This window comes from Schistocerca nitens, chromosome 4 (genome assembly GCF_023898315.1).
Source record: "Schistocerca nitens isolate TAMUIC-IGC-003100 chromosome 4, iqSchNite1.1, whole genome shotgun sequence".
Taxonomy (NCBI): domain Eukaryota; kingdom Metazoa; phylum Arthropoda; class Insecta; order Orthoptera; family Acrididae; genus Schistocerca; species Schistocerca nitens.
The window spans coordinates 964,762,126-964,774,844 of record NC_064617.1 but is presented as its reverse complement, the minus strand read 5'-3'; the positions used below and the strand labels follow the sequence as shown (position 1 = coordinate 964,774,844).

Genomic DNA, 12,719 nt, shown 5'->3' with positions numbered 1-12,719 from the left:
TGTTGTCGCCAGTGGTCGGCGGAAGGTGCACGTGCCCGTCGACCTGGGACCGGACCGCAGCGACGCACGGATGCACGCCAAGACCGTAGGATCCTACGCAGTGCCGTAGGGGACCGCACCGCCACTTCCCAGCAAATTAGGGACACTGTTGCTCCTGGGGTATCGGCGAGGACCATTCGCAACCGTCTCCATGAAGCTGGGCTACGGTCCCGCACACCGTTAGGCCGTCTTCCGCTCACGCCCCAACATCGTGCAGCCCGCCTCCAGTGGTGTCGCGACAGGCGTGAATGGAGGGACGAATGGAGACGTGTCGTCTTCAGCGATGAGAGTCGCTTCTGCCTTGGTGCCAATGATGGTCGTATGCGTGTTTGGCGCCGTGCAGGTGAGCGCCACAATCAGGACTGCATACGATCGAGGCACACAGGGCCAACACCCGGCATCGTGTGGGGAGCGATCTCCTACACTGGCCGTACGCCACTGGTGATCGTCGAGGGGACACTGAATAGTGCACGGTACATCCAAACCGACATCGAACCCATCGTTCTACCATTCCTAGACCGGCAAGGGAACTTGCTGTTCCAACAGGACAGTGCACGTCCTCATGTATCCCGTGCCACCCAACGTGCTCTAGAAGGTGTAAGTCAACTACCCTGGCCAGCAAGATCTCCGGATCTGTCCCCCATTGAGCATGTTTGGGACTGGATGAAGCGTCGTCTCACGCGGTCTGCACGTCCAGCACGAACGCTGGTCCAACTGAGGCGCCAGGTGGAAATGGCATGGCAAGCCGTTCCACAGGACTACATCCAGCATCTCTACGATCGTCTCCATGGGAGAATAGCAGCCTGCATTGATGCGAAAGGTGGATATACACTGTACTAGTGCCGACATTGTGCATGCTCTGTTGCCTGTGTCTATGTGCCTGTGGTTCTGTCAGTGTGATCATGTGATGTATCTGACCCCAGGAATGTGTCAATAAAGTTTCCCCTTCCTGGGACAATGAATTCACGGTGTTCTTATTTCAACTTCCAGGAGTGTATTATCGACAAATGCTGCCTTGCCACTTACAATTGTCCTACTTATATCTGTTTAGTCATCAGCAAATAATTTTTTTGTATTTATACAGTGATCTCCAGCATATAAACATGTACGTGAATGTATAAACACCTGAAGGTGGGCGCAATCCCGAAACTGGTTTGCGACAAATGAATAACCTATCGTTGTGACTGGTAGCGAAAATTTTTCTACACACAAGAAAATGTCCTATCATGTGTTTGGCATAAATGTTAGCAGGGGATTTAAAGAACTAATTATGTGTTTAATTAAGATCTAACAACTCAGAATTGTTAAACTGTAAACTATAATGTTACACCTATTATTCTCCTGAATAAGCTGTCTGTTTTTGCACTTTATTATGTACGCCATGGTGCGTCCTTTCTGATCTGTAACCGATTTCAGATCAATAACTTAACTAGAATTATCATCTCAACAATAAGTAAACTGGTTTTTATTGTTGGACGTATACTTACAGATTTGGGCTGGGTAAGCCAAACCACTTTCAGCTTCAGGGCCCAGTTTGATGTAGGACAGTGTCGAGAGAACGTTTCGAATCATTTTTGATTTACATAAGACAGTGTAGTGTAATTTTATTTCAAGTTAATTTCGTTGACCTACGGTTAGTTATTTAGAATGTCGATTTTCGAAAAAACCAAGACTTTGACAGATAGAGGCTGCAGCGAAGAGATTATAACCACCGTTATCGACATGTTCGGGATGTTGAAGATGGTGGAGGATCTGTAATGGTGTGGGGTGTGTGCAGTTGGAGTGATATGAGACACCTGATACGTCTAGGTACGACTCTGACAGGAGAGACGTGCGTAAGCATCCTGTCTGATCACCTGCATCCATCCACGTCCATTGTGTATTCTGGCGGACTTGGGCAATTCCAGCAGGACAATGCGACACCCCATACGTCCATACTTTCTACAGATTGGCTCCAGGAACAATCTTCTGAATTTAAACACTTCCGCTGGCTACCGAACTCCCCAGACATGTCAATCATTTGGACATGAGAAAGCTGTCCGCAAGATGGGTTCCGCGATTGCTCACGCTTGACCAAAAACGGAATCATGTGAAGTGTTGCAAGGATGGTTTGCAGCAGTTGAAGAAGAATCCGCAGGACTTTAAGTGTCACTTCGTCACTGTGAATGAAACATGGATACATTGCTCTGCTCCTGAGACCAAACAACAATCTAAACAGTGGGTTACCAAGGGAGAATCTGCACCAAAAAATGCGAAGACCATTCCTTCGGCCTGTAAGGTTATGGCGACTGTCTTTTGGGATTCGTAAGGGATAATCCTCATCGACTATCTGGAAAGGAGCAAAATTATTACAGGTGCATATTATTCATCGTTATTGTACCGTTTGAAAACCGAGCTGCAAGAAAAACGCCGGCGATTGGACCGCAAAGAAGTCCTTTTCCATCACGACAATGCACCAGCACACACCTCCGCAGTTGTGGTCGCAATATTAATGGAAATAGGATTCCAACTCGTTTCACATCCCCCACCCCCCTATTTTCCAGATTTGGCTCCCACGAACTACTATTTGTTCCCCAATTTGAAGACATGGCTGGCGCGACAAAGATTTTATTCAATCGAGAAGGTGATTGCAGCAACTAATAGCTATTTTGCAGACTTGGGCAATTCCTATTATTCGGAAGGGATCAACAAATTAGAACAGTATTGGACGAAATGTATAAGTCTAAAACGAGACTATGTCGAAAAATATAAAAGGTTTACACCAAACACGTAAGTAGTTTTTATTTTTGCACCGACTTTTCAAACGCCCCTCGTACATGTGCAATCGGGAGTTTAGAAACATCTAGAAAAAGCGCATATGACTTATTGGTTGATAAACAGTCGACTGATTTCTAACAGTTTCAATTGTGTTTCCAAAACAAGCAAGCGACGAGTTCAGTGGATCATATTAACTGTCACATTTCACAAAATTCGTCCAGCTGTGTCCACTTCTTGGAAGAATTGCATCCGTCATGTCGAGATATCGGTAACTTCATATTTCCTGGGACTTTGAGAGATGTGTCTGTGCGATCCTTACCTCTCATACTCTTTGTTCCTACTGAAACTTCGTCGTGGTTTTGAGTAAATAGTTAAAGCTCATCATCTGAGAGGCCAACGTCCTCAAATCGAACTCGTGACTTCCGAGAATCAGATGCTGTGATTAAGCATGTAGCTGTAGTAACAAATTACTGCGACTTTAATGAATTCCACATTATTGGAACGAAGCGCAGTTGCATGCTAACGTGTTACGGACACGACGTGTTTTTAACTGTGATTGGGGACAGTAGTATGGCGCTTAATAATCAGGACTATACTGCTATATGAGAAATGGCTGCTACTGGCCTCGTATTTAAACACAGGTGTGGACCGATGCGGTTGTGTACCGGTGTGTAAGTTACAAGACGTCTGCTATTAACATCTCTTCCATATGAAATTACTGAACCATCTGAAGGCCGATGAATGATGAAGATTACTACATTTTCTTGCCGTGAGGTCATATTTTGTTGACGTTAGACTGTAGTTAACTGATACTCTGAATTCATTAAGGAGTTGGGCTTGTCAGCCCCATGTTTTCCTGGCGTTATTTAAATTTAACTACGCGCAATAAAATTCCTCTCTGTCAAAGTTGGCAATGTAGAGCTAGCGTATCATCCCACAAATTATTATTTAGCAAGGGTAGCTATTGCAAAAGAAATGTTTTATGGAACGAGGAATATATTTTCTGTGGCCCGTTAAATAAACAATTAATGAAAATATTAGTGAAGGGTTTTGATGGAGTGTTGCCCTGTATGTTGTGGGAAACAAGGATACTGCATCGGAGAGAGGGGAAACGCTTAGAGGTCCATGGGACGCACGTTTGGTGAGTAACGGAAAGTGTGTATTTGAAATATAAAATAAAGAATGACGTTGCGTTTACAGGGTGCATGAGAAATGTCAAGTAATGGAAACTATCAAGAGGAGGAAAATAAAATAAGAAGATAATGCATAATAAAGGATGCAGTAGAAAGCATGATGACTCGAAAGAGGACTAGGGAAAAGAAGATGAAATGATAATTAAATAGACACTCTAGCTGCAAGCAGGCGTTGATACACTTCATTGGGGATATGTTGAAAATGTGTGCCCCGACCGGGACTCGAACCCGGGATCTCCTGCTTACATGGCAGACGCTCTATCCATCTGAGCCACCGCGGGCACAGAGGATAGTGCGTCTGCAGGGACTTATCCCTTGCACGCTCCCCGTGAGATCCACATTCCCAACATGTCCACAACACTACATTCGTAGTGCGCCTAATAGATGTTTGTCCATCATACTCATTACTCGTGGCAGATTAATCTACCAAGTCCCGTACGAGTTCGGGCATAGCGTGTGCGTTCGCACAAGAAGGTCAAAGGCCGGGAACCCATATTTTTAACTATATATGACGGTAGTATCTGTTCCCGAAAGAACAGTTACCGTCGATGACCATGCAGCTTTGCTCGAAATGAAATGATAATGAAATAGACACCCTAGCTGCAAGCAGGCGTTGATACACTTCATTGGGGATATGTTGAAAATGTGTGTCCCGACCGGGACTCGAACCCGGGATCTCCTGCTTACATGGCAGACGCTCTATCCATCTGAGCCACCGCCGGCACACATTTTCAACATATCCCCAATGAAGTGTATCAACGCCTGCTTGCAGCTAGGGTGTCTATTTAATTACCATTTCATTTCGAGCAAAGCTGTTCTTTCGGGAACAGATACTACCGTCATATATAGGAAAAGAAGATACCAGTTACAGGCTTTTGCCCAGAAAGTAATGCATGCCATTTTTTTTTCTCAGCCGAAAACAATGCTACGAATGCGAAACGTTACGTATGCATTATTTGAAGTCCCTTGAGTGAGCGCGCCCAGTTTCCGTCACTTAATAGCGTAGCTGCAGGGCAGTTACAAAATGGCGTTTGTAGGTGATATACGTTACAAGGAACGTGCCGTCACTGAATTTCTCACTACAGACAAAGAAACTACGAGAAATATTCACAAACGCTTGTGCAAACTCTGTGGTACACCTGCTGTGGACCGAACTACAGTTAGTCGCTGGGCTCGGAGGGTAAGGTCATCAGAAGGCGGTTCGGCGGAACTCCACGATTTGCAACGGTCGGGGAGACCATCCACGGCTGTCGCACCTGTCAGCCCTGATCTAGCCCCCTCGGACTTCCACTTGTTTGGGATGCCATTCGTGGAAGACATTTTGAGGACGATGGGAGGTGATTCACACAGTGAAGCATTGGCTCCGCCACCAGAACAAGGATTGGTACCGACAGAGAATAAAAGCCCTTGTTTCACGCTGGAGGAGGGCCATAGAAAGGGTTGGATATTGGGTGGAAAAATAGGGTGTGTAGATAAAACACCATTCTTTCGTGTGTGTAACTTTGAGGTTCGCCGATGACATTGTAACTCTGTCAGAGACAGCAAAGGACTTGGAAGAGCAGTTGAACGGAATGGACAGTGTCTTGAAGGGAGGATATAAGATGAACATCAACAAAAGCAAAACGAGGATAATGGAATGTAGTCGAATTAAGTCGGGTGATGCTGAGGGAATTAGGTTAGGAAATGAAACGCTTAAAGTAGTAAAGGAGTTTAGCTATGTGGGGAGCAAAATAACTGATGATAGTCGTAGTAGAGAGGATATAAAATGTGGACTTGCAATGGCAACGAAAGCGTTTCTGAAGAAGAAAAATTTGTTAATATCGAGTATAGATTTAAGTCTCAGGAAGTCGTTTCTGAAAGTATTTGTATGGAGTGTAGCCATGTATGGAAGTGAAACTTGGACGATAAATAGTTTGGACAAGAAGAGAATAGAAGCTTTCGAAATGTGGTGCTACAGAAGAATGCTGAAGATTAGATGGGTAGATCACATAACTATTGAGGAGGTATTGAATAGGATTGGGGAGAAGCGGAGTTTGTGGCACAACTTGACTAGAAGAAGGGATCGGTTGGTAGGGCATATTCTGAGGCATCAAGGGATCACAAATTTAGCATTGGAGGGCAACGTGGAGGATAAAAATCGTAGAGGGAAACCAAGAGATGAATACATTAAGCAGATTCAAAAGGATGTTGGTTGCAGTAGGTACTGGGAGGTGAAGAAGCTTGCACAGGATAGAGTAGCATGGAGAGCTGCATCAAACCAGTCTCTGTACTGAAGACCACAACAACAATAATTCTTATGTGTTTTGAAGAAAAAAAAATGCGGTACTTTACTTTCTGGGCAACCTTCGTAATTGACCTGATCAGCATAAATGCTTTACATTGTGGTAAATTCATACTTGGGACTGTTGTTCAAATGGCCTCCTGGGGGGCACCAAAACGAAGTGATTTCGAATTGACAAATAGAAATTACGTCATACTGAAGGATTAGTACGTGGGAACATTTACGTTAATTATTGGATGAACAATGCAGAAACAGTGTCAGGGCCAGTTTGACTGAGCGTAGACACAACTCAGTATTTGGGAAAGTGGAGGGGGGGGGAAGGAGATGAACTATTTCATCCCATCACTAGACAGTTTTACATGCATGTGTATGCAGCCGATGCGATGCCGGTGCGACTTGTCTACCACTATAACTTTCATGTTCCTTGTTCAGCGACTTTGAGGCGATACCCTCGATAGCTTAACCTGTTGCTTCTTCCGTACTGGCTGACTTACTGTCTTCAGGTGGAGCGCAAACCCAGCAGCTGATGTGGTGCTACTGTGCTTTCGTTCGGTGTCCTTCTTCTTCTGCCAACCCAGGATTAGGCCTTAGGGGCGTCACTATCTCTCCTTCGGACTTCCCACACTCCTTCTTCCAATAGCATTGTATTCCATCACTTGTCGAGGAATGCTCTGAGGCGACGTACGCAATACATGCTCTTCCCAATCCTGCCTGCATTCTATTACCTCCAGCATTCTCTTAGTTCTTAATTTCTTATTTTGTCTTCTCTTGTGCAGTCTTTCAGTATCTAATGTTCGGCGACAGTTATATGCAGTGAGAACCTCGCAGGGACTGAATCAGTGCAATGTTTGCCAACTGCTATCCGACAAGGAAGTGCAGTCGGATGTTAAAGATTAGAGCATCATATCGCAGGGAACAGAAAATGAGTGAGTCAGAAAAGTCCGAAAACTGAGCTGAAAATAGGTTAACATGTCCCTAGAAGGCAAATTGATTGTTTTTTCATGATGAATAAATCTGTTCTAGTTATACTTTACTAATCTTTCAATAGGATAAAATCGAACACACGACCCGCGTTTCAGGATGTAAGTCCCGTCTTCAGGCGCTACAGCAAACATGGAAAACTAAGAGGGATTTTTCATTCAATTAAGTAACATTAAAAGGGCCCATAAAAAAGTGAAAATCAAATTCTACCTTGGTTGCGTATGAGAAAGTCATACCAATCACGTAAAAAATCCAGCAAATTTATCAAGTAGCGTGTGCGATCCCGTGCTGGTGAGGCATGCGGCGGGATGGGCACTTATGTGGTGAGCCTTCATTTTAATTTCTTAATCCCACGCCACAAGTCAAGTTCACAGTTGGTTCATAGGTTAGATTAGTCTGGCAAGGTGTGATTATTTGTTGTAACATTCATGTTTTTATCGTTTAGGCCCCTTTTAGCCAGTGTGGTACTGGTTGACTCAGAGAATGTTTCCATGCTCACTCGCACCGGATCTCCCACGCTACTTGATAAACATGTTGGATTTTTTACGTGACTGGTACGACTTGCTCGTACGCAATCATGGTATAACCAGATGTTCACAATTTTATGGGCCCTTGTAATGTCCGTTTTTTGTAGCGCCTGGGGAAGGGGTTTACATCTTGAGACCAGTGTCGTGTGTACGATTTACCCAAATAAAGAATTAGTCAAGTACAACTGAAGCGGATTCATTCATCATGAAAAATTCTAGCAACGGATGTAAATATCCTCCAAACCGTATATGAAACTCATTGTCTCTTTCCTCTCATTCCTATCTGACTAATGACTGATTTCTTCATTTCACTGACTGATCTATGACTTTTTTCCTTCAGTCTCTTTTCAGCATCACTCTACGTAAGTGGTATGTGATTTGTATTGACCAATTTTTCGTATCAGGCGATGGTATTACACCAAAACCGGTAGTAAATAAGTTGTTATAATGACTGTCCTACCCTCTGACTCATCGCCGGCTGTTCCTGCTTGGGAATTTCGTTATGGGTGCCTCCCACTCTGTCCTCCATTGTATCGTCTTTGTCACTAGTACGCTCAGTTTTCTATCTTACCCAGTGACTATGTAGCCACGCCTCCTAGTGTTTGTAACTGCTGAAAAATTAAGATCTTTCAGGCGCTGGCGTGTAACCAAGGAACGTCCCCTTAGAAAAATTATGAATGACTGTGCTGGTAAACTTCTTACGTTATATGATTTTCAAACAGCTGAGCAAAACTCAACGTACTCAGACAGTTCTACCTACATCTACATCTACATTTATACTCCGCAAGCCACCCCACGGTGTGTGGCGGAGGGCACTTTACGTGCCACTGTCATTACCTCCCTTTCCTGTTCCAGTCACGTATGGTTCGCGGGAAGAACGACTGTCTGAAAGCCTCCGTGCGCGCTCTAATCTCTCTAATTTTACATTCGTGATCTCCTCGGGAGGTATAAGTAGGGGGAAGCAATATATTCGATACCTCATCCAGAAACGCACCCTCTCGAAACCTGGACAGCAAGCTACACCGCGATGCAGAGCGCCTCTCTTGCAGAGTCTGCCACTTGAGTTTATTAAACATCTCCGTAACGCTATAACGGTTACCAAATAACCCTGTGACGAAACGCGCCGCTCTTCTTTGGATCTTCTCTATCTCCTCCGTCAACCCGATCTGGTACGGATCCCACACTGATGAGCAATACTCAAGTATAGGTCGAACGAGTGTTTTGTAAGCTACCTCCTTTGTTGATGGACTACATTTTCTAAGCACTCTCCCAATGAATCTCAACCTGGTACCCGCCTTACCAACAATTAATTTTATATGATCATTCCACTTCAAATCGTTCCGCACGCATACTCCCAGATATTTTACAGAAGTAACTGCTACCAGTGTTTGTTCCGCTATCATATAATCATACAATAAAGGATCCTTCTTTCTATGTATTCGCAATACATTACATTTGTCTATGTTAAGGGACAGTTGCCACTCCCTGCACCAAGTGCCTATCCGCAGCAGATCTTCCTGCATTTCGCTACAATTTTCTAATGCTGCAACTTCTCTGTATACTACAGCATCATCCGCGAAAAGCCGCATGGAACTTCCGACACTATCTACTAGGTCATTTATATATATCGTGAAAAGCAATGGTCCCATAACACTCCCCTGTGGCACGCCAGAGGTTACTTTAACGTCTGTAGACGTCTCTCCATTCATAACAACATGCTGTGTTCTGTTTGCTAAAAACTCTTCAATCCAGCCACATAGCTGGTCTGATATTCCGTAGGCTCTTACTTTGTTTATCAGGCGACAGTGCGGAACTGTATCGAACGCCTTCCGGAAGTCAAGAAAAATAGCATCTACCTGGGAGCCTGTATCTAATATTTTCTGGGTCTCATGAACAAATAACGCGAGTTGGGTCTCACACGATCGCTGTTTCCGGAATCCATGTTGATTCCTACATAGCAGATTCTGGGTTTCCAAAAACGATATGATACTCGAGCAAAAAACATGTTCTAAAATTCTACAACAGATCGACGTCAGAGATATAGGTCTATAGTTTTGAGCATCTTCTCGACGACCCTTCTTGAAAACTGGGACTACCTGTGCTCTTTTCCAATCATTTGGAACCCTCCGTTCCTCTAGAGACTTGCGGTACACGGCTGTTAGAAGGGGGGGGGGGGGCAAGTTCTTTCTCTCTTTACTTATCCTGATCATCACTAACAATATTTTTAGCGCAACGCAATCTGACTTTCAATAATCCCTACAAACGAATGGCCCTGACCAACAATAACCCATACCTTTCATGAATCACTTACCTCACAAAAATCTTCGTTACTCGAACTACTGCAATACAGTGAGCGCCAATACTGCCAGCTGAATAAAAGATTCTAACTATTGAAGGCACTAACTACTGATAGGCATATAGTTAGCAGATGAAAGATTTTGGTAGAGAACAAACAATGTATTTACCTTAATAATGTTCCAAAGTCATCATATATATATCTATCAATTCATGACATCCATCTTTACAAATTTCCTTTTTCTGGCGGACACACGTCCAGGTCGTCCGCTTATAGCAGGGCTTCACAACATACGTGCTCGCAGAGCAAGCTGTGAGCAGCAAGGCGCGAGCACGGAGCAGCGCGAGCACGCTACCCCCACTACCGGACCAGAGCGGAGAGTGGGGAAAGTCACGTGGGGCACACAACAGCTGCCGCCAGTCAATGTAAATCCGCGGCCACCTGCAGGGATATCACTCACGAATTATTACTGCGACAAATGAAACAAATAAAGGAGAATGTACACGTGCCACATAATTTTATTAGCTTAGTGTATGCCTCTACATTCGCATTAATGTGTGAACTGTTACACAGTAAAAGGTGTCACTGAAGTGTGGGATTCTCGGTTATCTTGTACTTTTTGCCCTTTACAATTGCGTCTATGTTCGGAGTAATTGTTCTTGTGCATTTTAGGCACAGCGTGCAGTTTAAATTTCGATCAGACAATGCGTTTCTCAGGGGCGTCTTGTTACATTTCATTGTAGAGAACAGTTGTTCACAAACATACGTGGAACCGAACATTGATATTATTGTAGCCGCCAGTTTGTGCAAACGAGGAAATCTATCCTGAGGGAAGTGTCTGTAGAATTCCAAAATGTTTTTCTCGTTCTGAAATTTGTCTCTGTATTCTCTGTCACAACTGCAGGTCAATAATTTCTTGCTGCAGCTCAGGACGAATCTCTTAAATATTCGCTGAATATGGAGAGAACAGATCAAAATCACTGTCTAGTGCTGTCAGATCTTGAAAGCGCTGATCAACTAAACTATGTGAATGACGTTCACAGTCATTGTGAACATCTTGCATGGATGATAATTTAGGAAAATGAGCTAGGTTTCCTGTTTCCAGCTGACTCACCCAAAGTGTCAATTTCATTTTAAAAGCTCGTATTCGATCTATGAAATGAGTAATTAGCAGATTTTACCTTGTAGTAAAATGTTCAAAGCATTCAGATGGCTAGTTAAATCTGCTAAGAACGCGACATCACATTCAAACGTGCGCACGCATTTCCCCTCCCTCCCCTCCCTCGCTACTCCGCGACCTAGCACCTGCTCGCGAGCACGTGCCTGAGCAGACGCGAGTACTCGCGCTCAAAACCGGCCAGTTGTTAAGCCCTGGCTTATAGTAATCTCTCAAAACTCTGGCATCTCTCTCTCTCCACATCCACCACTGCTGGCGGCTCACCTCCAACTGCCCAACGCTAACGCTGTTCACATCCAACTGTCCAACACTACACATCAGAATATTCCAACAATGAGTCCAACCAGCCACAGACTGCACACAGTGCAGTCAGTTATTTTCATACAGAGCGCTACGTGGCGTTACCAACATAAAAACCCAAACAGCCTATTTACACGTGTTTCTCTCAGGTGTTCCCTTTTCTGGGACTTCCCACCGTTGGCTGCTGGCTCTATTGCACCGTTCACTCAACCAGGATTGTCTGCAAGAATTTCGCCTGCATTCCCGGATTTCGAAGAAACCAAACCCAAGAATAAACGCTGCTTGTTTGCATCGAGAATGCCTGCGCTTTGCTCAAGTGTACTCATGTGTTTGTGACTTGACGGTGGCCCTCTTTCTGTACATCAGAACAAAGCAAACAGTTCATTTAAACCACACCTGTCTGACTTTTGGGAGAGGCTCACGTGTAGAGTTTGCTTACAATACGCAGCTACAAAAAGGGTAGTGGAAAAGTGGGAGAACTGGAAAATGTTCATGGACCTGCCTTATGAGTAGAACACATCATCGTAATTATCATAATTTATCTTGACAGCAGTATTGCATGAAAATATTGTAAAGACATACAGCGATACTAGTCACAGAAAGAACAAAGCAATTTTACAATACGTACAAGTCTTTACGTAACCTGGACAATGACGTTCTCTAATCATTAGCTGGTACTGCAATAGCATCTCCATAAAAGTAAGACTCTGTCTTCATGTCTGAGTAATGTAAGGCATTGTCTGTCTTTTCTGCACAATCACTGCTCTAAGTCAGTCTTAAATCCTTGTGGAACAGTGTACTATTCGACCATGCAAGAAATGTTTATTAGTTTCGTGGCATTTGATACTTCCAAGTAGATCGCTGTATGAAAGCTGTCTCTCCAGACGACATTCTCATCTGTAGTCAGAGTTTTTCTTATGTGCCACTATCAGACTTCATTAATAAGCTTTAGTGTCAGTGGCGCGGGCGTTCCAGACTTTAGTCGATACGTGGTTAGTCTTGATAGCTCTTGTGGTATTTCTCCTTCAGCCTCGCGCTGCAAGTTGTACTGCTCCTTATGCTACGTGACGTCAGTCAGTGATTGATCACCTGAATGGATTTACAGTTAATACATACTGATAGCGCTGTGTTGCTGTGCGAGTAACTGTGCACGAGCGACACTGACAAC

General features: G+C 44.1%; 1 non-coding gene across 1 annotated transcript; it reads right to left on the bottom strand.

Moving 5' to 3' along the window:
• Positions 1–4,196: 4,196 nt before the first annotated feature.
• Trnat-ugu (transfer RNA threonine (anticodon UGU)) lies at positions 4,197–4,271 on the bottom strand. Its single transcript has one exon. It is a non-coding gene; the product is annotated as a tRNA-Thr (tRNA).
• Positions 4,272–12,719: the final 8,448 nt, after the last annotated feature.